Raw genomic sequence first — 16489 nt, 5'->3', positions numbered from 1 at the left:
TCATACATGCATAGTAAGAAAACGATTTTAAAAGGGATTCGAATAAAACAAATTCACCGACTATTACAGACCGCGATGCGCCCGCTCCGACTCCTCGACTGCGCTCAGACGGACGCCCGGGCGGTCGGGCCTCTCGCGGAAACCGGCCGCAGTAGCGCGAGCCGCGTCGCCTCATCTCCGGCCGTCTGCCCGACTGCTCACGCTCGGTCTCGAAAAAATAAATTTACCCTCGTCGCTCACGTCTTCTCACTATCGAAATGTTAAATTATACATACATACATACATACATACATACATACATACATACATACATACATACATACGTACATACGTACATACATACATACATACATACATACATGATAAGAAAACTAAAAAATAAACATTTTCACACTGAGGGCCATTAAGTGCGGCCCGTTTACTCCCGCCGTTTACCCGCGGCTACCACCCGAAATGAGATCCTCTCAGCTCCGCTCCGGTCCCAATGCTCCCGTAACATTTAAAATTTTTATTCTACGCTACAAGAATGACGTTCCGAATTCGATTCCGAAATAAAAATCTATAAAAATAAATAAATTACAATTTCACATTGAGGGCCATTAAGTGCGGCCCGTTTACTCCCGCCGTTTACCCGCGGCTATCATCCGAAATGAGATCTTGGCAGCTCCGGTCCCAATGCTCCCGAAACCTTTAAATTTAATATTCTACACTAAGAATGGCGTTCCGAATTAGATTCTGAAATAAAATACGTCAAAAAAAAAGTTTTTTTTTTTTTTTCTTTTAAATCACACCGTGCCCGGGCAAATGGCGTCATCGGGTGCGTCGCAGTTACTCCCGCCGTCCACCCGCGGCCGCTACTCGATATCAGATCCCACTCATCGCCGGCCCCGCTGCACCGAACCGCGGCTAAATTTATTATTCTACACTAAGAATGACGTTATGAGTTCGATTCTGAAATTTAAATAAAATAAATATTTTATTTTTAAATAAGAAAATTTTGAAAACACGTCGAGGGCCGTTAAGTGCGTCCCAGTTACTCCCGCGCTTTACCCGCGCCCGCCGCTCTGAATTGCATTCCCTCACCTCCTGACGAAAATGATTTTTTTAATTTATTAATTATCGAAGACAATATTAGCGATTTCTAAACGAAAATCTGAAACAGAAAAATCAGAAAAGGATACGGTCACATCTAGGACTGATTTTTTTTTTTATTATTTTGGTGATTTTTCTCTTTCAGATTTTCTTTTAGAATTCGCTAATATTATCTTCGATAATTAAATATTACAATATTAGGTTTTACTCAGTAAAGTTATTCCAAAAAATAAATAATTACTATTATTATATATAATTTTTATTCACACATAAATATGACACTTAGGTACACAGCATAAGAAGAATAATAACAAAAAACCTAATTTTCCCCGAAACCGCTACGCCATCTATCGTCTACAATGTTTTGAACTCATCAAAAGACGAAAAAAAGAAGAAAGGTTTGTGAATTTATTTCTTTTTTCGATATCATACTACAAGTCGTAAGTTGGGTTTCTATATTATATTGATCGGCGACCGGATAAATTATCAAAATGATAATTCATCACATATTTAAAAAGTTATGTAAAGTCATGGAAAGTGATGAAACAAAAACTTTTTTTTACTGGGTTAAGTAGGTTAGGTTAGGTCAGGTTAGGTTAGGTTGGGTTAGGTTAGGTTAGGTTAGGTTAGGTAAGGTTAGGTTAGGTTAGGTTTAAACAAATCATCGTTTTTAATGATTCTATATCACTTTTTAAAAGTGTGTTGAACAGTCACCGTGTTGAGTTAGCATGGAACCATATTGATCATAAATTTTATATATAATCATAATACATAGGGCGACTGAAGAAAGCCACACTAAGTTTATCGAAAACCGCCACGAGTGTCGATGAAATAAATAAATTAATTAAAATTAAAAGATAATTGATAAATGCAATCAGGTTGCATGATAAATCACCACAATGACAACAGAACACACATTGAAAAAGTGATATGAAGTCATTAAAAGTGATGAAACAAAAATTGGGTTAAATACTTATACTCGTAACCTATTCAACCTAGTTTTTGTTTCATCACTTTTCATGACCTCACATCGCCGTTTAAAGGTTTGTTGAATTTTAATTTTGACGATTTATCCGGTCACTAACCCCTAACCTAACCAGAATACGGGACACGTCTCCATCGTCTTTTTTTTTTCGAAAATTCGGTTAAAAAAAAAAAATAACATTCTGGAGGAGAACCACCACTTTCTTGCCCTGTTTTAGGTACTGACAGTACCCCTTCAGAGCAACAACTCGGAAACTGCTTTTAAATTTAACTGAAACAACAACTGAAACTGTAATGAAACATTCTTTATGAGCATTCTGGTAATCATGTACCGCTTCTGTTGCAGTTATCATCTGGGCTCGCTCCACATGAATTAACATACACTTTACGCATTGAAAGAGTCCATAAATTTTTTTTAAGGTTTTTTTATTCTCGCGGCTCTATGGACGTTACCCTTGGCTTTACCCATCGATTTATATATATTAGGCATGACCAATTACCACTCCCTAGAGACAAGTAGAGGTATTGCTTTGCTTAAATATTTTTTTCAACTAATAAACGATCACTTATCTAATAATGATATACTGGCCCAATTATTTTTTTTTTGTACCAGAGTCTCACTCTCGAGGACGTCATAACAATGACGTATTCTATATAGTAGAGCGAGCCGCACTAATTTATTTATAAACTCACGAGAGCTACGTGCTTTTTGAATGCGGTAGATAAAAAAATAGATTTATTTTTGTGTCCTATAGCGCATTTGCGAGATTTTTGGAATTGCATATACACTGCATAAATGGTACAATTATGGCTATTTTACTTGTAATTGTTATAAATAAATGTACAAATTATATAAATAAATACATACCTAACCCCCGTTTCTTATTTTCGGCATTCGAGTGGTTGAGGGTGCAATGGCAAGGCCATTTCCTGGTTATCAGCTGAAAACGGGATACGCCGAGCAGTATCTTGTTCTGATCCAACTTCACTGTCTGAGTCAATGGTCAATTGTTCCCTGTGGGACTTCCTTTTTAGAGGGTCAAGCAGTAGGCGATGTGGAGGAAATTAGTTCCTGAATCTTTTTCATAAGGTTTTCCGCACCAGACGCCATTTACACTGAAAAATGTCAAGACAATTGAAGAAAAGTCAAAATTAAAAGTAAAAAAACGTTTTGGAGCAAATTCAAAATAATATAAAAACAATCCATGGAAACCAAAGCACACGTGGTGTGAAAAAAATATCCTAAACAAACGACGTCACAGAAGATTGTTTTCTTGGAAGTTTCTAGAACTGAAAAAAAAATCACTGTTTTTAACGGAAAAAAGTATGAGCGATGGAGGATCGAACGGATAACTGTATTTGGATTGTTGATTCAGAAGGAAAAGGACAAAAATAGGTACACAATCTTAACAAACACTACGTAGCACAGAAACCACTCGTAAAAACGGGCAATAGCGCGTTTTTGAACAAAAGAAATACACTGTTGGGTTGTAAATAATAGCACTGTTAATATAGTCGTAAGATAGTATTAAAAAAAAACAAAATTTTCGTAATTTTCGGGAGTACCGGAGACTATGCGACTGTTCTAGCGAGAAAACATTAATGCTGTTTAATGTGTAACCAAGACAACAAACACATCAATGACATTTGAAAAGCGTACAAAATAAAATAAAAATTCATAGGCATTTCTAGGTAGATACTTATTAGTACTTATTCCTTTACATGTATAATACAAATCGTACCTTTTCATTAATTTAAGTATATTTTCAGAATTGAAACTGATTGTAATAAAGCGGTAAATCGATAAAGTACAAACTTATACCATTTTTTTTTTTTTCAGATATCTTTTATGTCAATAAAAAAATCTTTTCGTGTAAAATGTATGTATGTATGTATGTATGTATGTATGTATGTATGTATGTATGTATGTATGTATGTAACATTTCAATGTTAACTTTTTTTTCTAATTTCTAAATTTTAAAAAAGGGACAGATGGGAATGTGGTAAATCCGCGCGATAACTTCACATCGGAGGACGAGGCGTTCGGCCACCTAGAGAGAGTCACAGTTACTACCGCCGCTAATCCGCTTTAAAAAAAAAATCGCATAAAAAAGCCCCCGAGGGCACACTCCATTCGAGTGTCCCTCGGTGGGTGTTGTGAAAAAAATGTACGTATGTATCTATGTATGTATGTATGTATGTATGTATGTATGTATGTATGTATGTATGTATGTATGTAACATTTCAATGTTAACTTTTTTTTTCTTTTCCGTTCGTGAAACTCTCAAACACGCAAAAACCGTCACGAGTGCCGGGGACTTTGAAAAAAAAAAAAATTGCAAAAAAAAAAGCGCGAACGAACGCGCGCACAAGCGTAGAGGACGGGGGCGCGTCACGTTTCACACGTGACACGCTCCGTCGTCCGTACGCTTGTACGACACGCTCGCTCGCGCTAGGCCGCAAACAGCAGCAGCAGCATGGGGGGGCCGACGCTCCGTGGAGACGATCGGACGAATCTCTTGGCGTAGGGCTGAGTCTCAACGGATCGCAGCATGACGCTGCTCTACCGGGCACAACACCCTGCCAGGTACGAAGGTCGTCTGCGGACGATTCCGAGTTCCGACGTCGAACTTAAGCTTGGTCAGAGGCGGGGCGCCATCGCGCCGGGACATTTAACCACGTTGCGCAGTGCTCGCCTCGCCTCGTCGGCTTCGACGGAGGCCCCCGCGGACGGGGGCCGCCTGATAGATGTCACATTGTTTAGAGAGCCTTTCGACTCGCGGAACTCACATCACGTATCACCGCCCGATTTGCCTAGGCGGGATACGGCCTTAGAGGCGTTCAGGCCTAATCCTGTGGATGGTAGCATCGCACCACCGGCCGGTCGACCGAGTGCGTGAACCAAATGTCCAAAACTGCCGTTCCTCTCGTACTGAGCAGTATTACTATCGCAATGATCGGTCATCAGTAGGGTAAAACTAACCTGTCTCACGACGGTCTAAACCCAGCTCACGTTCCCTTTTGATGGGTGAACAATCCAACGCTTGGCGAATTCTGCTTCGCAATGATAGGAAGAGCCGACATCGAAGGATCAAAAAGCGGCGTCGCTATGAACGCTTGGCCGCCACAAGCAGTTATCCCTGTGGTAACTTTTCTGGCACCTCTCGCTAAAACTCTTTATACGAAAGGATCGATAGGCCGTGCTTTCGCAGTCTCTATGCATACTGAACATCGTGATCAAACCAGCTTTTGCCCTTTTGCTCGACGCGAGATTTCCGGCCTCGCTGAGCTGGTCTTAGGACACCTGCGTTATTCTTTGACAGATGTACCGCCCCAGTCAAACTCCCCGCCTGGCAGTGTCCTCAGAACGGATCACGCGGGGAAATGCGGCGACGCGACGGAACGAACGGCGGCGCACTTGCGCACGCACACCGCCCGAGACCGCCGCGGCTCGCCGCCCCGTACACGTTTGGCGCGAAAAACCCGTGACGCGCGGCATTAACGCCGGCGCACGCCCTCCGCCCAACTGAGTAAGTAACGAAACGATGAAAGTAGTGGTATTTCACGTTTGGAGGAATTGCTCCCGCCTCCCACTTATTCTGCACCCCTCATGTCACCTTACAATACCAGACTAGAGTCAAGCTCAACAGGGTCTTCTTTCCCCGCTGATTCTCCCAAGCCCGTTCCCTTGGCAGTGGTTTCGCTAGATAGTAGATAGGGACAGATGGGAATCTCGTTAATCCATTCATGCGCGTCACTAATTAGATGACGAGGCATTTGGCTACCTTAAGAGAGTCATAGTTACTCCCGCCGTTTACCCGCGCTTAATTGAAATTTCTTCACATTGACATTCAGAGCACTGGGCAGAAATCACATTGCGTCAACACCCGCGAGGGCCATCGCAATGCTTTGTTTTAATTAGACAGTCGGATTCCCCTTGTCCGTGCCAGTTCTGAGTTGACCGTCGTCCGGCGGCCGTACAGGTAACCGAGCGTGCGCGAACACGCCGGCACCACACAGCGAGGAAGATCCGAGGGGAGGCCAAGGCGAGGCGCCGGGTGACGGAGATCCACACCCGCGCGGCACCCGAGGGCACCACGCGGGGAGACCCCGCCCGGCTTCCACGTCTCGGCCGATGACCTCTTCCCGACCAGGCCCGACACGCCACGGCCCTCAGAGCCAATCCTTATCCCGAAGTTACGGATCCAACTTGCCGACTTCCCTTACCTACATTATTCTATCGGCTAGAGGCTCTTCACTTGGAGACCTGCTGCGGATATGGGTACGAGCCGGCGCGACATCTCCGCGTATCCCTCACCTGAATTTTCAAGGTCCGAGGGGCCGATCCGGACACCGCCGCATCGGCGATGCTCTTCGCGTCCCGAGCCCTATCTCCCCGCTATGGGATTCCAGGGCGCTCGAACGCTCAGGCAGAAAAGATAACTCTCTCCGGATCTCCCGTCGGCGTCTTCAGGCCACTTTGGGTTACCCCGACGAACTCTCTTGCGAGGGAACGATTTTTAAGACGGTTCCGCAGCCCGGGTTCCGGAACTGCAACCGGATTCCCTTTCGCCCGACGGGTGTACTTTTAAGAAAACAATCTTTAGTAAAATCGTATAACTTTACACCATCATCAACATCGGATTTCTCCTAGGGCTTAGGATCGACTAACTCGCGTGCAACGGCTGTTAACGCGAAACCCTTCTCCACATCAGCCCTCAAGGACCTCGCTTGAGTATTTGCTACTACCACCAAGATCTGCGCCGACGGAGGCTCCAGGCGGGCTCACGCCCAGACCCTTCTGCGCACACTTGGTGGTAGTTCCTTGAGGGCTGATGTGGAGAAGGGTTTCGCGTTAACACAGCCGTTGCACGGCGAGTTAGTCGATCCTAAGCCCTAGGAGAAATTCGATGTTGATGATGGTGTAAAGTTATACGATTTTACTAAAGATTGTTTTCTTAAAAGTACACCGTCGGGCGAAAGCGGAATCCGGCTTGCCAGTTCCGGAACCCGGCTGTCCGGCTCCGCAAGAGAGTTCATTGGGCGCCTTAACTCGACGTTTGGTTCATCCCACAGCGCCAGTTCTGCTTACCAAAATTGGCCCACTTGGCACTCCCATCCGAGCTCCTACTTCATCTTCGAGCAAGAAGGAGATCTCACCCATTTAAAGTTTGAGAATAGGTTGAGGCCATTTCGGCCCCAATGCCTCTAATCATTCGCTTTACCGGATGAGACTGTGCGAATGGCGGTCCGAAAACCGTCATGTTTCTCGAGCGCCAGCTATCCTGAGGGAAACTTCGGATGGAACCAGCTATTAGATAGTTCGATTAGTCTTTCGCCCCTATACCCAGTTCGGACGATCGATTTGCACGTCAGAATCGCTTCGGTCCTCCATCAGGGTTTCCCCTGACTTCGACCTGACCAGGCATAGTTCACCATCTTTCGGGTCCCAGCGTGTACGCTCTCAGTGCGTCTCGATAATCGCACGGGGGCTTTCTCGAAACGCCTCGGGAATGCGGCGGGGCGTCTGACGACGCCCGCGCATCTTCCCTGCGACCGGCTCGAGGCCGGCCTTTCACTTTCATTTCGCCTCTGGGTTTATCAGTGTTCCCAATGACTCGCGCACATGCTAGACTCCTTGGTCCGTGTTTCAAGACGGGTCCTGTGAGTGCCCAAAAACAAAACCACCGCCGACCGGGACGCGTCCCGTCCGAGAGCGCGCCGCTAACGACGGACACCCGACGCGCGACACCCGCGACGCACTAGACGCCGGGGGCCACGCGAAGGACGCCGCTGCAGCGCGACGGACGCCCGCGAGGGGCGGACGCGATCCTCGTTCTCTACCGTCGCTGCGTAATGTACGCCGCGGCCGTGGACACCGCGGCTCCGCCTCGCAGAGCGAGACGGGTCAACCGCACGGCGCATTCGACCGCGGCGCGACGGGTCGCGGTGTTATACTAAGGGAGAAGTGCACGCGCTCCGGGAGCCTGACGGCGCACCCGCGCACCCACCGCCCCGACCCGAAAGCCGAAGGCGAAGGTTTGCGCGAGGCGCGAGCCCCGACGGAAGACACGATGAATCTCCCCGTTCGCTCGTTTGAGTTCCACAGGTTTACCCCTGAACGGTTTCACGTACTCTTTAACTCTCTCTTCAAAGTTCTTTTCAACTTTCCCTCACGGTACTTGTTCGCTATCGGTCTCGTGGTAGTATTTAGCCTTAGATGGAGTTTACCACCCACTTAGGGCTGCACTCTCAAGCAACCCGACTCTAGGGAGAGAGACCGTCGCGGCCGGCTACCGTCACCACGGGCCTGGCACCCTCTGCGGGTAAGCGGGCCCCGTTCAAGATGAACTTGGACAGGCAGCCGTGACTAATGACCGCGCGTGTATGTATAACTCTCCTCCCGAACGCTACATTTCCCGGCGGCCCGCCGGGGCCGCAGGATTCAGCGCTGGGCTCTTCCCGTTTCGCTCGCCGCTTACTCGGGGAATCCTCGTTAGTTTCTTTTCCTCCGCTTACTGATATGCTTAAGTTCGGCGGGTGATCTCTCCTGATTTGAGGTCGACAACAAAAATTTTATAAATTCGAGAAGTACGCAAAGCAACAGTGTGCGCGTATTCTCGCCCGTGCAGGACTCTGTCAAGCGGGCGCGAAACCGACGAGCGTCCGCGGAGGTGCGCGCGGCCCGAGAGCGCGAAGATCGCCCCGGACAGCCGACCGCTCGCGCGGTAGACTGCCCAGTTTTCAGCGTCGTCGCTAGCTCAAGGCTCGCACGCGTTCCTCCGCGTTTGGTATAACGCAAGCGGAAATCGCGCGCATCGAGAGAGCACTTCGTCAAATTTAACCGGACGCCGAGGTCCCGGCGCGCGTCTCCGAGGGAGACGACGCGCGCGGGCCCCGGCGACGCCGGCAACGCTCGCTCTGCGCGCCCCACACGTCCGAGGACGGGGGCGAGAGAACAGTCTGGTCGCATTGTGTGCGCGACCCTCAAACAGGAGTGGTCCGTCGACAAACTACGTCTTGCTCGGACCGCAATGTGCGTTCGAAATGTCGATGCTCATGTGTCCTGCAGTTCACACTCTGACGCGCATTTAGCTGCGTTCTTCATCGACCCACGAGCCGAGTGATCCGCCGTTCAGGGTAATAATGATAAAACAAACATAAATAGATACGTTTTAGTTTTCGGTTTTTTACAATTTGGTTTGCGTTTTCGAAATGTTTATAATTCCATTCGACAAAAAGATTAATTTTGTACCGCCGCCTTCACGGCGACGGGTAAAATTTCACCGGACGAGCGGATAGAGGACGGAGCCCTCCTCCGCTCGACGCCGGCGGTTCTCGGTTCGCATCGGCGCCCTAGGGCGATCTCCGACGCAGTAATTTAGCATTCGTTCGATTATGGTTTATATGTATAATATATGTTTTGTTTTCATAATAATATTTCATATCATGGAAAGCACAAACATTAAAACACAGGAAATGATCCTTCCGCAGGTTCACCTACGGAAACCTTGTTACGACTTTTACTTCCTCTAAATGATCAAATTCGGTCAAACTTTCCGACGCGTCGGATGCCCGTGAGAGCTTCCGCGCACCAGTCCGAAGACCTCACCAAATCATCCATCGGTAGTAGCGACGGGCGGTGTGTACAAAGGGCAGGGACGCAATCAACGCGAGCTGGTGACTCGCTTTTACTAGGAATTCCTCGTTCATGGGGGAGAATTGCAAACCCCAATCCCTATCACGAAGGGGTTTCATCGGGTTACCCGGGCCGTTAGGCCAAGGAGGACACGCTGATCCCTTCAGTGTAGCGCGCGTGCGGCCCAGGACATCTAAGGGCATCACAGACCTGCTATTGCTCAATCTCGTGCGGCTATATATACCGCCGGTCCCTCTAAGAAGATTTTCATTGTACGCCGGTAGTGAAGACCGCGAAACGCACGACCCCGACGCGCGAACGCCGAAGCCGCGCGCACACGGACCCTCGTGATACCGGTTGCACGTCTATTTAATAGGCTAGAGTTACGTTCGTTACCGGAATTAACCTGACAAATCGCTCCACCAACTAAGAGCGGCCATGCACCACCACCCACCGAATCGAGAAAGAGCTGTTAATCCGTCAATCCTTCCAGTGTCCGGGCCTGGTGAGTTTTCCCGTGTTGAGTCGAATTAAGCCGCAGGCTCCACTCCTGGTGGTGCCCTTCCGTCAATTCCTTTAAGTTTTCAGCTTTGCAACCATACTCCCCCCGGAGCCCGAAAGCTTTGGTTTCCCGGGAGCTGCCCACCGGGTTAAAATTATGAAACTTCGGCGGATCGCTGGCTGGCATCATTTATGGTTAGAACTACAGCGGTATCTAATCGCCTTCGAACCTCTAACTTTCGTTCTTGATTAATGAAAACACCTTTGGCAAATGCTTTCGCTTTAGTCCGTCTTGCGGACGATCCAAGAATTTCACCTCTAACGTCTCAATACGAATGCCCCCAGTCGTCCCTATTAATCATTACCTCTGGTATCAGAAAGCCAACAAAACAGAACCGAGGGTCCTATTCTATTATTCCATGCGTACAATATTCAGGCAAGTGTTAGCCCGCTTTGAGCACTCTAATTTGTTCAAAGTAAACAGCCGCGACGGCCCGCCTCGGTGCGCGGCCGACCGTGAGGCCGACCGACACACGCCGGCGGTGGACGCACCGGCGAGAAGCCCCGCAGACGTGCCTGTCGTACCGCATTCGGTAGACCGACACCGCAGGACACAATTTCAACTACGAGCTTTTTAACCGCAACAACTTTAGTATATGCTATTGGAGCTGGAATTACCGCGGCTGCTGGCACCAGACTTGCCCTCCAATGGATCCTCATTAAAGGATTTAAAGTGTAATCATTCCGATCACGAGGCCTCGGACGAGTCCCGTATCGTTATTTTTCGTCACTACCTCCCCGTGCCGGGAGTGGGTAATTTGCGCGCCTGCTGCCTTCCGTGGATGTGGTAGCCGTTTCTCAGGCTCCCTCTCCGGAATCGAACCCTGATTCCCCGTTACCCGTGACAACCATGGTAGTCGCATAAACTACCATCGACAGTTGATAAGGCAGACATTTGAAAGATGCGTCGCCGGTGCTAGACCGTGCGATCAGCTCAAAGTTATCTAGAGTCATCTCGAATGGCGACGGACGGGGCGCGAACCCCGCCGCCGATTGGTTTTTGATCTAATAAAAGCATTCCTCCCGTTACCGGTCAGAACCTCGTTTGCATGTATTAGCTCTAGAATTGCCACAGTTATCCAAGTAACCGTGTACGATCTAAGGAACCAAAACTGATATATTGAGCCATTCGCGGTTTCACCTTAATTCGGCTTTTACTGAGACTTGCATGGCTTAGTCTTTGAGACAAGCATATGATTACTGGCAGGATCAACCAGGGAGCTGCACCACCGTCGGAGGGTTTTTAATCCTCCGAACGACAGAGGCCCGCCCTCGCGTAGAGGGCGCGGACAACACGGCGTTAAAGACACGCGACGGAGTCACCCGCACGAGTCACGCTCATTATGCGTACCGCTATATTCTCCCGCTCGGCGACCGTCGCTAGACGAAAGCTCCGCGGGAAAATTTTTGCTTCAAACGAAGAAAGCGCGCGTAGGACGGCTCCCGCCCGAGAGAGAGAGACCGCACCCGCGACGACGCTATCGTCCGATTTATAATTCCCATTCGTAAAACGTGTACACCGAAAGCGCACGCCTTTGGCGAGGCAACAGTGAGACGGGGATAAAATCCTCCGCCTTTGCTTTTGAAAATTCTGCTCGCGCGGAACTCCAGAGTCAAAACATGAGCGCGAACGCCGCGCAGAAGCGGGCGTCACGTAGTTTCTCGCAAATAACACCGCCGACACGACCGATAGGCCGCCGCAGTTTGCGAACGCCGTGCATCGAGAGCCCGCCACACTCGGCGGGCACAAAGCTGTGCCGGGTCGCGTTCTCGCTCGGGACGGCGCCGAGCGCGGTGCGCCCGCTCCGACCCCTCGAAGGCGCGCAGGCGGCCGGGCCGTCGGGCCTCGGGCGGCTCGCGAAACCGGGCACAAGGCGCTCGGTCTCGGTAAATAAATTTACTTTCGTATTCGCATTTTGGAAATTTTAAATTATTTCATTTAATCGGTGATACCGACCGACCGTTCCCGGTGAGTTTAAAAAAAACTTAATACAGAGGTACGTAGTTATTTCAAATTTACACAATAAGAACATATTTCAAATAAAAATAAAAACTTAACATATATATTAATAATAATAATAATAAATAACTAACATAACTAACTAAATATATAACTAACAGATCGAGCGATTAGTCATAATAGAACCGATATAGTTTTACATGACAAATTTTTTAAAAATAACTTATATCATCGATGTCGCTATTCCGAATTCCTGTAATATTCAAAAATCTGTTAGTGAAAAAATAAGAAAATACACAGATTTAGGAAATGAGAAAAAAAGAATTTGGCATTCTCAGGCTATAAAAATATTACCATTCGTTATTTCGGCTACCGGCATTATACCTAGCTCTCTTATTAAAAATTTAGGCGTATTAGATCTATCAAAAAATTTATATATAAAGATGCAAAAGTCGGTCATTTTGAATACATGTAGGATAACAAAAGATTTTTTAAATGTTTATGTTGAGGGATCTGTAGGATTTATTTATAGGCCCCGTTAGGAGTTCTACCGAGCCGAACCCTCCGATATGAAAATATCTGGAGTCGGTGAATTATTTTCCCATTTGATCTCTGTTGAGTTGACGCGTTGTTCTTGTATTGTTTTGTATTTATTTTACTTTTTTAAATTTAAATTCCATTGACAAAGATCAATTTTTTGCTAATAATTATTGGCAAAAAATTTTATTGGCATACAATTTTATTGGCATAAAATTATATTGGCAGAAAATTTTATTGGCATCAAATTTTATTGGCAGAAAATTTTATTGGCATAAAATTTTATTGGCATAAAATTATATTGGCATAAATTTTATTGGCAAAAATTTTTGTCAACTTTTTGTCAATTTATCTATTTGCAAAAATTGTAATCGCACCTAACCTGACCTGACCTAACCTAACCTAACCTAACCTAACCTAACCTAACCTAACCTTACCTAACCTAACCTAACCTAACCTAACCTAACCTAACCTAACCTAACCAAACCTAACCTAACCTAAACCTAACCAAACCTAACTTAACCTAACCTAACCTAACCTAACCTAACCTAACCTAACCTAACCTAAACCTAACCTAACCTAAACCTAACCTAACCTAACCTAACCTAACCTAACCTAACCTAACCTGATACTAAAGAAAATTCACCCGGCACCCACAAGACTAGGCAACATTTTAGAATTGTTATATTATATCATTTATTCTGTTGAGTTAAAAAAAAAAAACTTAATAGACGACATTGAAATTAAATCAAATAAATTCATATTTACACGTACATTTTTTAAAAATATATTCAATTAAAAATTAACATTTTTACCTCTACAAGAGTCCAAAAACACTCGTCTGTGAAGTGTAAAAAAATAATAATAAAATTTTACTTTTAAAACATATGTAAATAGGAGAAAAAAAAAATCATAACAAAACATATAAAGTGAAGAGATTTTTGTATATTTATACACAAGTACATACATACATACATACATACATACATACATACATACATACATACATACATACATACATACATACATACATACATGCATAGTAAGAAAACGATTTTAAAAGGGATTCGAATAAAACAAATTCACCGACTATTACAGACCGCGATGCGCCCGCTCCGACTCCTCGACTGCGCTCAGACGGACGCCCGGGCGGTCGGGCCTCTCGCGGAACCGGCCGCAGTAGCGCGAGCCGCGTCGCCTCATCTCCGGCCGTCTGCCCGACTGCTCACGCTCGGTCTCGAAAAAATAAATTTACCCTCGTCGCTCACGTCTTCTCACTATCGAAATGTTAAATTATACATACATACATACATACATACATACATACATACATACATACATACATACATACGTACATACGTACATACATACATACATACATACATACATGATAAGAAAACTAAAAAATAAACATTTTCACACTGAGGGCCATTAAGTGCGGCCCGTTTACTCCCGCCGTTTACCCGCGGCTACCACCCGAAATGAGATCCTCTCAGCTCCGCTCCGGTCCCAATGCTCCCGTAACATTTAAAATTTTTTATTCTACGCTACAAGAATGACGTTCCGAATTCGATTCCGAAATAAAAATCTATAAAAATAAATAAATTACAATTTCACATTGAGGGCCATTAAGTGCGGCCCGTTTACTCCCGCCGTTTACCCGCGGCTATCATCCGAAATGAGATCTTGGCAGCTCCGGTCCCAATGCTCCCGAAACCTTTAAATTTAATATTCTACACTAAGAATGGCGTTCCGAATTAGATTCTGAAATAAAATACGTCAAAAAAAAAGTTTTTTTTTTTTTTTCTTTTAAATCACACCGTGCCCGGGGCAAATGGCGTCATCGGGTGCGTCGCAGTTACTCCCGCCGTCCACCCGCGGCCGCTACTCGATATCAGATCCCACTCATCGCCGGCCCCGCTGCACCGAACCGCGGCTAAATTTATTATTCTACACTAAGAATGACGTTATGAGTTCGATTCTGAAATTTAAATAAAATAAATATTTTATTTTTAAATAAGAAAATTTTGAAAACACGTCGAGGGCCGTTAAGTGCGTCCCAGTTACTCCCGCGCTTTACCCGCGCCCGCCGCTCTGAATTGCATTCCCTCACCTCCTGACGAAAATGATTTTTTTAATTTATTAATTATCGAAGACAATATTAGCGATTTCTAAACGAAAATCTGAAACAGAAAAATCAGAAAAGGATACGGTCACATCTAGGACTGATTTTTTTTTTTATTATTTTGGTGATTTTTCTCTTTCAGATTTTCTTTTAGAATTCGCTAATATTATCTTCGATAATTAAATATTACAATATTAGGTTTTACTCAGTAAAGTTATTCCAAAAAATAAATAATTACTATTATTATATATAATTTTTATTCACACATAAATATGACACTTAGGTACACAGCATAAGAAGAATAATAACAAAAAACCTAATTTTCCCCGAAACCGCTACGCCATCTATCGTCTACAATGTTTTGAACTCATCAAAAGACGAAAAAAAGAAGAAAGGTTTGTGAATTTATTTCTTTTTTCGATATCATACTACAAGTCGTAAGTTGGGTTTCTATATTATATTGATCGGCGACCGGATAAATTATCAAAATGATAATTCATCACATATTTAAAAAGTTATGTAAAGTCATGGAAAGTGATGAAACAAAAACTTTTTTTTACTGGGTTAAGTAGGTTAGGTTAGGTCAGGTTAGGTTAGGTTGGGTTAGGTTAGGTTAGGTTAGGTTAGGTAAGGTTAGGTTAGGTTAGGTTTAAACAAATCATCGTTTTTAATGATTCTATATCACTTTTTAAAAGTGTGTTGAACAGTCACCGTGTTGAGTTAGCATGGAACCATATTGATCATAAATTTTATATATAATCATAATACATAGGGCGACTGAAGAAAGCCACACTAAGTTTATCGAAAACCGCCACGAGTGTCGATGAAATAAATAAATTAATTAAAATTAAAAGATAATTGATAAATGCAATCAGGTTGCATGATAAATCACCACAATGACAACAGAACACACATTGAAAAAGTGATATGAAGTCATTAAAAGTGATGAAACAAAAATTGGGTTAAATACTTATACTCGTAACCTATTCAACCTAGTTTTTGTTTCATCACTTTTCATGACCTCACATCGCCGTTTAAAGGTTTGTTGAATTTTAATTTTGACGATTTATCCGGTCACTAACCCCTAACCTAACCAGAATACGGGACACGTCTCCATCGTCTTTTTTTTTTCGAAAATTCGGTTAAAAAAAAAAAATAACATTCTGGAGGAGAACCACCACTTTCTTGCCCTGTTTTAGGTACTGACAGTACCCCTTCAGAGCAACAACTCGGAAACTGCTTTTAAATTTAACTGAAACAACAACTGAAACTGTAATGAAACATTCTTTATGAGCATTCTGGTAATCATGTACCGCTTCTGTTGCAGTTATCATCTGGGCTCGCTCCACATGAATTAACATACACTTTACGCATTGAAAGAGTCCATAAATTTTTTTTAAGGTTTTTTTATTCTCGCGGCTCTATGGACGTTACCCTTGGCTTTACCCATCGATTTATATATATTAGGCATGACCAATTACCACTCCCTAGAGACAAGTAGAGGTATTGCTTTGCTTAAATATTTTTTTCAACTAATAAACGATCACTTATCTAATAATGATATACTGGCCCAATTATTTTTTTTTTGTAC

General features: G+C 44.7%; 3 non-coding genes across 3 annotated transcripts; all 3 read right to left on the bottom strand.

Annotated features, from left to right (window-relative positions):
* Positions 1-4586: 4586 nt before the first annotated feature.
* LOC149408748 (large subunit ribosomal RNA) lies at positions 4587-8640 on the bottom strand. The gene has a single exon (XR_016305420.1). It is a non-coding gene; the product is annotated as a large subunit ribosomal RNA (ribosomal RNA).
* Positions 8641-9057: 417 nt separating this feature from the next.
* On the bottom strand, positions 9058-9219 carry LOC149408747 (5.8S ribosomal RNA). Its single transcript, XR_016305405.1, has one exon. It is a non-coding gene; the product is annotated as a 5.8S ribosomal RNA (ribosomal RNA).
* Positions 9220-9553: 334 nt separating this feature from the next.
* On the bottom strand, positions 9554-11496 carry LOC149408746 (small subunit ribosomal RNA). Its single transcript, XR_016305412.1, has one exon. It is a non-coding gene; the product is annotated as a small subunit ribosomal RNA (ribosomal RNA).
* Positions 11497-16489: the final 4993 nt, after the last annotated feature.

The sequence above is a fragment of the Hesperophylax consimilis genome, unplaced genomic scaffold, assembly GCF_061612785.1.
Source record: "Hesperophylax consimilis isolate HC1 unplaced genomic scaffold, BYU_Hcon_1.0 scaffold_103, whole genome shotgun sequence".
Taxonomy (NCBI): Eukaryota; Metazoa; Arthropoda; class Insecta; order Trichoptera; family Limnephilidae; genus Hesperophylax; species Hesperophylax consimilis.
Note: the sequence above shows the minus strand (reverse complement) of the source record. Positions and strands in the feature narration are given on the sequence as shown.